This window comes from Lagopus muta, chromosome 14, assembly GCF_023343835.1.
Source record: "Lagopus muta isolate bLagMut1 chromosome 14, bLagMut1 primary, whole genome shotgun sequence".
Taxonomy (NCBI): Eukaryota; Metazoa; Chordata; class Aves; order Galliformes; family Phasianidae; genus Lagopus; species Lagopus muta.
The window spans coordinates 132,877-144,438 of NC_064446.1; positions in this window are offsets into that span (position 1 = coordinate 132,877).

The following is an 11,562-nucleotide window of genomic DNA, read 5'->3' on the forward strand; positions in this document are numbered from 1 at the left end:
TTTCCATAAGTTAGTTAAACTCATAAGATTTGTGCTCCAGACCCCTCACCAGTTTCGTTGCCCTTCTCTGGACACATTCCAGGGCCTCAATGTCTTTCCTGTAGTGCGGAGCCCAAAACTGAACACAGTACTTGAGGTGCGGCCTCACCAGTGCTGAATAGAGGGGGATGATCACCTCCCTGCTCCTGCTGGCCACACTATTTCTAAGCTCAGGGAGGCCAGAAACCTCCCATGGAGCAGAATGGCAAAAGCTCGCTTGATCTTGCAGACCAGAATGCCGTTGGCCCTCTTGGCCACCTGGGCACACTGTCGGCTCCTGTTCAGCTGAGCATCAACCAACACCCCAGGTCCTTCTCTTCTTCACACTCATCCAGCCACTCATCCCCAAGCCTATAGTGCTGCATGGGGTTGTTGTGGCCAAAGTGCAGGACCCGGCACTCGGCCTTGTTCAACCTCATCCCATTCACCTCAGCCCAGCAGTCCAGCCTGTCTAAACCCCTCTGAAGGGCCGCCCTACCCTCAGGCAGATCGACACCACCTTCCAGCTTGGTGCCATCTGCAAACTTATTGAGGGTGCTCTCAATGCCCTCATCTAGGTCATCAATAAAGATATTATACAGGATGGGCTCCAGTACCGACCCCTGGGGGACACCACTTGAAATGGGTCTCCACCTGGACTTCACTCCATTCACCACGACCCACTGGGCATGGCCCTGTAGCCAGTTCCTTACCCAAAGAAGTGTATATCTGTTCAGATCATGGGCAGCCAGTTTCTCCAGAAGAAGCCTGTGAGGGACCGTGTCTAAGGCTTTGCTGAAGTCTAGGAAGACTACAACAGCCCTTCCCTCATCTACCAGTCTGGTCACCCAGTCATAGAAGGAGATGAGGTTGGTCCAGAACGACCTGCCTTTCATGAACCAGTGCTGGCTGGGCCTGATCCCCTGGACACTGCACACATGCCATGCAATCTCGTCCAAGATGATTTGCTCCGTAACCTTCCCTGGTACCGAGGTCAGGCTAACAGGCCTATAGTTCCCCGGATCCTCCTTATGGCCCTTCTTGAAGATGGGAGCCCCATCAGCAAGCCTCCAACCCTCTGGGACCTCACCAGTTAACCAGAAGTGCTGATAGATGGCCGAGAGGGGCTCAGCAATCACCCCTGCCAGCTCCCTCAGCACCCGAGGGTGCAGCCCATCCGGTCCCATGGACTTGTGACAGTCCAGACGGAGGAGGAGCTCTCTGACTGTCTCCGCCGGAATTGCTGGGGGGCATATTCTGAGCAGTGTCCCCGACTTCCAGATCGGGGCATAAAAAGCCCAGAGGATAACTGATCTGGCTGTTAAAGGCAGATGTAAAGAAGGCATTGAGGACCTCAGCTTTCTCCTTGTCTTCAGTGACCACATTCCCTGCTGCATCAAGTAGAGGATGAGAATTATCTTTGGTTCTTCTTTTGCCATTAATATATTTATAAAAGGATTTTTTGTTGTCTTTTACTGCAGAGGCCAACCTGAGCTCAAGTTGGGCTTTCGCCTTCCTAACTTCATCCTTGCATACCTTAGCTACTTCTTTGTAATCTCCCCAAGCAGCCTGTCCCTTCTTTCAGAGGATGTAGACTCTCTTTTCCTCCTTGAGTCTCAACAGTAATTCCCAGCTCATCCACACCAGTAAATGTATACATGTATACATTAGTCTCCAAGTTGCCAGGCATCAGTTTTCAATGGAGAAAAGCCACATCTGACATTGGAAACAGCACTAGACAAAATTATAAGTCAGGCTCAAAGGCAACTGTGAGCAAGATGGACAACACTAATGCATGTCAGGATCTTTAACATGAAAACTGTTGGTCATTTCAACTTATAAGGCATTGTAAGAACAATTAGAAAAGAGAAGCAAGCATGAAGGGCAATGAACTCTTCCCCATCATGAGCAGGGGTTAGGAGGTCTCTCATTGGGATTGGGGACTCCAGGGACCATATATGATTTGTTGGAGGGGGTCTTACTGGGCTTGGAGGACTGGGGAGTCCCATTGTGGCTGGGGGTCCCGTTGGGTTGTGGGGCTCACTGGGCTCCTGTTTTAATGGGGAGAGTCCTAAGAAGGGTTGGGAGGGTGTGTGCATTCCCATGGGTCCTGTCTTTTTTCCAGGGGCCTTATTGGATTTGGGAGGACATGGAGAGTCCCATTGAGGCTGGAGTTCCCACTGGCATGGGGGGATTTTGGAGGGGTTGAGGGGGTCCCATGGAGGTTGAGGGGTCCTGGGGGGATGTGAAGGGACTCCATAGGGGTTGGGGTCCCAGGGTTTGCAGTTACCCCCCAGAGACCTGCAGCCTGGAGCTCCAGCTCCAATCCTTCCATCTTGCCCCTCCAGCAGCCCCTCGAGACACCTCAGTGTCCCCTCAGTGACTCCAGGAGCCCCTGCTCTGCGGCAGGATGCAACAGGACCACTCCAGAACCACACTAGGTGGTTCCATGGCTGGGGGACTGGGGGTGAACCCTGTCACCTCCCTGTAGGGTCTGGGGGTCTCCAATCTCCTGCCATTTCAGGAGGGGACATGGTGGCATCAAGGGGACACGTGATGATGTGCACAGGAGATGATGGGTACATGGTCATGATGGCCTTGGAGATACCAGGACCCCCACGGGAAGCTCAGAATCCCCTTGTGGGGTCATGGTGGCCTTGAGTATCCCAGAACCAACAATGGGGATGCCAGGAGCTCCGCCATGGGAACACCAGAACCCCTTGGTGTGCCTGAGGTGGCTTTGGGGATACCAGAAACCATCATGGGGCCACTGGGAAGCGACATGGAAGGCACACAGCAGAAGCGACATAGAGAGACATAGAGAGGGGCGTGGAAGGGACACATGAGGAGGTGATACGTAGGGACATGGAGAGGAACGGGGGGGACAGATATGAGCAGGTGACACAGGAGGGGATGCATGAGGATCCTGTTGACATGTTAAGGATAAAGTGACACAGAGCCAGAACCTCGTCACATTATAACATTTTTATTAAACAAAACTATTTTTATAAAACAAAACTCTCTTCCCGTTTTCACTGGCCGCCACCGCCACCTCCTCCCCTCATCCCCATTGTCCTTCCCTCTCCCCTTTCTTCCCTCTGCCACTCACTGTCATTCCCTGTCTGCTCGATCCTGCTGTCAACTCCCAGCCCTGTCCTGTCAGCTGTCAGCTGTCCCCTGGTCCCTTCTGCCACCCCTTGTGCCCTCTGCCACTCCCTGCCCCATGTCTCCTCATCCCCCCTGCCACCCCAGTCTCTGTCCCTACCCCCAGAACAGCTCTGCACTCTGTCCCACCTCAGAGGAGCTGATGGCCCTGGTGACATCCTGCACCACATGGGTGGTGGCAGCAGAGTGACAATACACCACCAGTCACAAGGTCATCACTTTCAGGCAGGATTGCACAGAAAACCCAAACTCTAATACGTTAGTGTGGTTTACAGCAAAAAACATGGACAGTATTGTTAAATATGAGGGTGGGGATCTATGGGACCTTGGAGCGGGGATTCAGCTGGCTTTAGAAATAGGGAAAAGATCAAAAACAAATGCAGAATGGTGCAGCCAGGTGCTGCTGCGGGGGATTGCAAAGGGAAAGGAAAACCTCCTGCAGGGCAGAGCATGACTGGTTGCAAACACGTGGTGCGGGAGCATGACGCCCTGTTCCATGTCTGATATTCCAGGAGGGAGATGCCCCCTTTTTCCACAGTTTTTCCTCATTTGTGGGGCTATTTTCCTGCTTTTCCACCTTATTTCCTGACCACCCACTCCCCAGTGTCCTCTGATGTCCCCAGTAGCTCCCGATGTCCCCCACACCCCAGTCGCCCTCAGCAGGTCTCAAGCACACCCCCAGTGGTGACCTCCATTTTGTCCTTGATACATCCCCAGTGTCCCTGGAGCTGTCCTGGCGTGTCCACTGTGAACTGGGGTCAATCCAGAGCATTCTTGGGGTCAATCCAAAGTCATTCAGTGGGAAAGTTTCAGGGCGTTCCCCCTCCTGCTGTCCCCATTTAGCCACAGTGTCCCCAGCCTCAAGTGACAATCAGGAGAGTCAGTGTTCGGTGTGTCCTTGAAGATTACTGGGGACATGAGACAGTGTCACCCATTTGTCCCCAGTGCCCACAGGCTCTTGTGTCCCCACAGTTCCCCGTTGTCCCTGATGCTTCAGGGGACATCAGGTTGTCCTTCAGACCTGGAGGTCCCACCTATGTCCCCAGATGGATACTGGGACATCCCAGTGCCCCAATCCATACTCCCTCGGCAGACTCTCCAGCACTTGATCCCCTCCTCATCCTTCAGCGCAGTCCCTAAGGCCACCACAGTGTTCCCCAAGGCTCAGGCACTGGCAGGAAAACCTTGGGTCACCTCTAGTTGTTGTGGCTTTGTAATTTTTTTGTTGTCAGTATTCCACATCAGAACATCATGTGGACCAGTGAGAGTTAACGAGTTAATGTTCTGGTTCCGTTTGCTGCCTTTTGTGGACTCTTGGAGTATCCCGACGGGAAGGGAGGGGGCGGCATCCCCGGAGGACCTGGCAGGCACAGGCAGTGCGGTGGAGCTGCGGACAGGATCCGGAGCGACTGCCTCTCTGTCTGGCCCAGCTCAGAAGTCTCAGCTCGCCGCAGACAGCGCGTGCTTTCCCCGCCCTGTCGTGGTTTGACTCTCATTTTTTTATACTCTTGTCTCTCTCGTTTTGTTTGATTTAGTTAAACTCAGTAAATTACCCTTCCTCCTCAGATCGTTGCCGCTGTGTTTTCTCTTTGTTGAAACAATCGGCTAGCTCTCTACCCTTCCCGCTCTCCCGGAGCGCACCGTGGCCCGGAGCCGGCCGGGTCGCGCCAAACCGTTCATCCCCTTCTTTTTTTTTTTTTTTTCCTCTTCTTCCCAGGGCCTGTGCCCCCGGTCACGGACTCCTATCTAAGGATAACCCCGTGACAATTATTGGTGGAGGACACGGGCAATTACGGTTTTTTTTTACTTCATCTTAAAGAGTATTGTATAGAGGACTAAGGACCCTTATGTCCCTTGGAACATATTGGTCCCTTTTTAAGCTCCTCATATTCTGTTTTGGATTTGGACATATGCATAGTCAGTTAAGGGCACTGATGGAGATACCTGCCTGGTTCCTATACATCCTGGCTAATCTAACAGATAATATGATGCTCGGACTGGCTTCCAGGTGCTTTTCCCAGTTCCTAATACATGTCCAGGATGCCAGCTTAGGTACTGTACTATCAGTCTCTCTGAATGTATTCTCCGTGATAGGATTTTACATTGTGTGGAGGAAGCTTTCCCCAAAACCAGAGAATGTGGAGTGGCAGGGAATATGGAGAGGTTTAGGACAGAGATTAGAAGCATAGGGACCCCCGGTGTCTTGGGATTTTACTCTTGAACACCTGAGGAACTAAGTGAGCACTTTGATAAGGGATGGTGCAGCTCAGAAAGATCTGAGGAGGAACGGGAGAGAGAGAGAGAGAGAGAGTTTCCAAAGTGAGATCTGAACCAAAAGAGGAAGCCTCCAAGTCAATCTTGATCAATCGCAGGAGGCATGAATATCAATGTTAGTTGCCACTGTGGAAGGCCAGAAATGGAAATGGGTGTCTTCACATTTAGAATGGAAAGAAGAAGAAGCGGAGGAAATAGAGGAAGATCCAGGCGAGGAGCCTTCCTCAAAACCACCACTACCGAGAAAGGCAACAGAGAAAAGTAAAAGACATGGAGAGGAGAGTGATGAGGAAGGAATCACTGTTACTACCATTCGCCAATCCCTGAAAATGACTGAAATCCAAGGCATAAAAAAGGAGTTTACACAACACCCAAGTGAGCCTGTTGTCACTTGGTTGCTTTGGTGTTGGGACAGCGGGGCTGATAACATGTTCCTAAATAATAATGAAGCCTGCCAGCTAGGAAACATCACCCAAGACTCAGCTATTGACAGAAGGATCAGTAGATGTCTGGATGGAGTCACCAGCCTTTGGGAACAATTAGCTGTGAAGGAAAGATATTCCTTCAGAACTGAGCTGGAGCCTGGGATGAAAAGCTGGAATACTGTTGAGAAAGGCATCCAGTAGAGAGAGAAACAGCTGTAGCTGAAATGCTGTATGATCCTGAGTTTGTTTCTAACAATCCACACCAAGGCCATGATCCTGAGAGAATGGCGAGTACACCCAAAATATGGCAGAAACTCACAAGAACAGCACTGGAAAGGTACGCCAGCTCATTATTTGAAATGACCAATAGATATGAAGACTTAGGCAGAAGACCCCCAATTTTTGAATTAATTCTTGCACTTTGGAACAAAGATTACCACCGTCCCATGTTTCCTTTCAGTCATCTGCCAAATGGCAGAAAGACTAAATAAAGCAGAGAAGAGCCAGAACGGCACGCGGTAGAAGTTGTCCCTAGTGTTCAATCATGATGAACCCGCAGCAGAATCAGAAACACCCAAGAAGACCAGGACAATCAAAAGAATCTGCAGAAGGAGCTGGTTGAACTGATTAAAGTCTCAGCTATTAAAGGCAGACAACCCCCTACTTGAGCAAAGGACCACAGTAAATATTTGTCTCATGCTGCCCTGTGGAGCTACTTACGCGAGCATGGAGAGGATATGAAGAAATGGCATGACGAATCCACTCCTGCACTGCGAGCACGGGTGTGAGAATTACAAAGCAGATCAACCACCACTGAAGTTACTTCAGGTAACAAATAGAGGGCCCCTGCCTTCAACTAGGGGGAGGAAAGGGATTATAGACTGTATTGGACTGTGTGGATTCAATGGCCTGGCACATCAGAACCACAGGAATATAAAGCACTGGTGGGCACTGGTGCCTAGTGTACTCTGATGCCCTCAAGTAATAAAGGAACAGAACTGATTTATATTTCCAGAGTGACTAGGGGCTCCCAGGAATTGTCTGTGTTGGAGGCAGAAATAAGCCTCACTGGAAAAAAACTGGCAGAAGCATCCTATAGTAACTGGACAGGAGGCTCCATGCATACTTGGTATAGATTATCTTAGAAGGGGGTATTTCAAGGATCCCAAGGGATACCAATGGGCTATTGGAATAGCTGCTGTAGATACAGACAGCATTAAGCAGCTGTCTGTCTTGTCTGGCCTGTCGGAAGACCCATCTTTGTGGGGTTACTACAGGTAAAAGAGCAGTAGGTACCCATCGCTACAAGAACAGTACCGCACCAACAGGGATTCTTTGCTGCCCATTCATAATCTGATTCATCAGCTAGAGAGTCAGGGAGTGATCAGCAAAACTCACTCACCTTTTAACAGCCCCATACGGCCAGTGTGTAAAGCCAGTGAGAATGGAGGCTGACAGTAGACTACCACGGCCTGAATGAGGTCACACCCCCACTGAGTGCTGCTGTGCCGGAATGTTAGAACTCCAGTATGAACTGGAGTCGAAAACAGCCGAATGGTATGCCACCATTGACATTGCCAATGCAGTGTGTTACAGGCCTTAGTGTAAGGACTTTGTCACAATTTCCTTGTGAAATGCTGCAGACTGTCATGCAGTGCAGTCTCTTTATAGCCTTGATAGTAGAGGAGAAATGAATAAATTTGCTTTTGAGATGTTTAGTAAGGACATGGCTTGGGAAATAATTAAAGGTGATGAACTTCCTGTGAATTGGAAGAAAATAGAAAAGGCTTCTTATGGTTAGTCTTAAATGAAGGTCAGGAAATTTCCACTGATGGTCTTCCTTCTTCGAGTCCAAACATACCTAAATGAGTATTCCAGTAATAACACACAGCTTTCACACTGTTGGCTCTTTCTACCAAAGAATGTATACTACAGGACTGCCTTTTGGATGGTTGATAGTAGGGGGATGGTGTCTCGGTGAGCGTGGCAGGTCTGATTGCTGTCATATCAGCCAACATTTGGGAAATTGTTGGAACTTCTGGACACCAAAATGAGCTATCGTGGAACTTATAGGGGCTCAAACAAACCTGAGTTTTCTGTATGGTTCCTCATAAGAGATTGATTTAAAAAAAAAAAAAAAAAAAAAAGCAACCATGAAATCTACCACACTGGTGTTTTCCTCTGTACAGAAATAGGATTTTTACATACAACTCTTGCAAGCCACAGAAGCTGCTGTGTGTGTGTGTACATATACACACACAGAGAATCTCAGAACAACATTAATCTTGATTATATTTCATGAACATTAAGATGATTCTACATAGCACAAACTAATCTTTGTCTTCTCAGCCCAAGGCTGAAAAAGCCTATCAGAGTTCTGGGAATACAAACTGAAATGACTCCAAATGCAAACCAGGTGCATGGCAGCCCTGGGGCTTACAGGGGGAGATGAGCACTCTCTGCAGGTAGTTCAGCTTTGCAGCACGCAGAGGTTGGCAGCTCACTGGACATCAGCACCTGTGGGGCAGCATTTTGGGGTCTGTGTCAAGTGAGCTGTGGATATGCCTTTCAGTCCTCACCACTGTTGAGTGTCTTGGGAGGTGCTTTCAGGGTGCTCTGTGCCTGGGATTGTTGAAGCAAAACCGGAAAATGCTGTGTGTGGGAAGGACTCTCTTGGTTGGAAGGAATTACACCTATATCAGCATATGAATACATTGACCACACATTCTACACTGAAATAAAACCCTTTAATCTCACATCCCTCTCCCCTTCCTTATGGGATGTGTTACATTTAAAACTTACAGTGTTTGTGCTGAAAGTCTGTGACAAAGCAGGTGCTGAGACTGTACTCTGTGGTGTGAAGGTGTATAATCAATGAATATACAAGAGAGTTTGGCTAAACAGGTTATCACACTAAAAAAGAATAGATAAAGGGCTTACCCTTGTCCTGGGCTCACTGCAAAACTCCAAAGGAAGGGATCTCCAGAAGAGATCCTTCTCCCCTGGCAGTAAGCTCTTAAATGGGTCTAGGAGAGGTGCAGCCAGGCTCCCCTCACTTCTGGCAGCACAGGTGAATTGCCTTCACTGTGCTCCCTGGCTGACTCATTGCTTGCCTCAGGTGATCAATCAGGGGTTCAGGCTGTGATTCAGCAGTTCCCATACAGAAGGAGACCTCACAGAGTAAAGATAATGTTAAACATCAGCTTTGAAGTGGTGGTCTCCATATTGGCCTTTGTGAACAAGGGCTTCTGCCCTGTTATGGAAAGGACCTACAAATACATGATTTATTTGTTGATTTGTTGCAAAACCACTCGCTCAGTCCCGTGGCAGTCAGTGCTGGCCTGGAACGTTTATTCCCCATAACCTGCCCTGGTCATCATGACAAAGAAAGTTGGTTCTTACACTTACTTTCTGCCTCATATTAGGTTATGAATCAGTGCCCTTTGTTTGGCTTGGAGTGTTTACCTTAACTCAAGGGTTTCATAGAATCATAGAATATCCCAAGTAGGAAGGGACCTCTAAGGATAATTGAGTTCAACTCCTGACTCCACATAGGATTTAATGGATTAGATCCCTTTTAGTAATTGGAGACACAATCCAATGCTTTTTGCATTCTGCCTTTACAGAGCAATAAATTTTTATTTTCCCTGACTCTGAGGATGGGCCTGTTGAATCTTCTCACATTGTTCCCTTTAATTTCCCTATTCAAAAGGAGAATCATCCCAAAGCGATGGGTTCCACCACTGCCACCTGCCGTGGCCTGCACTTGAGTCTGTTCAGGCTTAATTGGACACAGATGACCCAAGATGCTCCATGGGTGTTTGTGTGTTTATTAAGAATCAGGCAGTTTCTTGGATTCCTGGTGGCCGTTTCAACTGTGAGTCATCCCCTGGGACCCACTGACTTGTCTGGGGAGGGTTTAGTGTGCTGGGCTGCAACTACAGGACAACTGCTGGCAGTATAGGTACTCTGGGGCTCTTTGTCCAGCCTTCATCTGCAGCTCCCAGAGGGCTCTGATCTCCTGCAGGTGATCTCTGACCAGCTCCTCTGGTGCAAAAGAGCTGTAATATCCTGATGCAGACTGTAGTGGAGAGATCGAATGTAAGGAAAACAGATGCTAGACCCAGGTAGCCAATGACAGAAATGGCAGGGCTGGGAGGTGAGCAGCCACTTTGTCCATACTGTGTCAGACTTCAAGAGACTGTTTTTCATACCTATGCAGGTCTTACAGTGGAATACCCTGGATTGGTATCAGTTGAAGAATAAAGCTTGAAAAAAAAGTAAGAAAATGCATCCTTGAGAACAAAAATTGTTTGTAAGAGGTTTTCTTTGAAATCTTCATTGTTAAGGACTTCAGGAAATCTTTCCAATTAGCTGCACATGTGTGGAAGACTTGAACAAACTTGAAAAAGACAGCTCATTAGGACTTTCTGTATTTCACAGGTTCCAAGTCATATTTGATGCTAAATATTTGAACCTCAGATAGGGAGCGCAGAATGAAGTAAACTCTGCAGAAATTTAAGTCAGAATTAAATGTTGACTTGTTCACAGGACCCAGTGAAGGCTATTACTCACAAAGCCTTGTCCTCAACTTGTTGGAGTACATATTTGGAGGTTGTGATTACAGACAGGCAGAGCACTGTGCTAGGAAAACTCTTGGTTTGTTTGATGGAGCAGAAAGGCCAAGGCCTGACAACCAGATCCTGGGAGGAGAGACCCACCCTGTCTGGCTCAGGGCTATTCCTGGGGTCAGTGGGATGGGCTGGGTGCATTGCTATGTGGAGGACAATGGCATGACAGCTTCCAGCCTCTGCACAGGGATGAAGGTGGCCCCATTGCCATGAGCACAGTAAATCTCCTCACAAACCATAGTAAAGGGGACAAAGACCTTGTTGCTGATTGGGCCTTCCATCCTCACCAGCACTCTGCTTTCTCCTCTGCAGGCTTTGCTATACTGTCCCAGACTGCCCCTATTTCCCTCCAGTCTGCGGACACCCCCCTCTCCTCCCCACTTTTATCTGACCCTGGCATTTCAGTCATTTCACTCTCTCAACCCTCACCAAATGCTCCTTGATAAAGAAAGATATAGTGTGATCTAAACTGCCTTGGAGTGAAACCACTGCATTCCTCCAGTGATATCACTTCCTCCATATGCCCAGTCCACATATTTCAAGCTGCACTTTGTTGCCATTTTCTTCTTTTCTGTGGTTCTCCACTGCCATGGTGAACTCCATCATGTTGGAAGTCACCTCCTCATGGAATCTCCATCCATTATCCTTCTTGTGGCCTGTCAGCTGATGAGACAGAAGGAACAACATCATCTTCAAAGATACGCGCCTGCTGCTGGCCTTTCAACTTCTTGGGCAGACATCAACTCATCAGAATAACCTCAGCAATCCCAAATATCTCTGCCTTGTGGCATTAAGCTGATCAGACACATCACATTTGTACACCTTACTTGAAAAACACGTGTCTCCTCAAAGACCTCACCATCCATGCACTGGTAAATACCCAAAGTTAAGGGTTAGGAGATGGGTTGAAGAGAAGAGGTCAGAACACAGAAACAAGGGCTTTATGTGCAAGGTGTTCAAGTGTGAGGGAATAAGGATTAGAGCTCACCTTTCAGGATTACATGTTAAATGATGGTGCTTAGAGCTGAATGAATTCCTACAGTCAAACA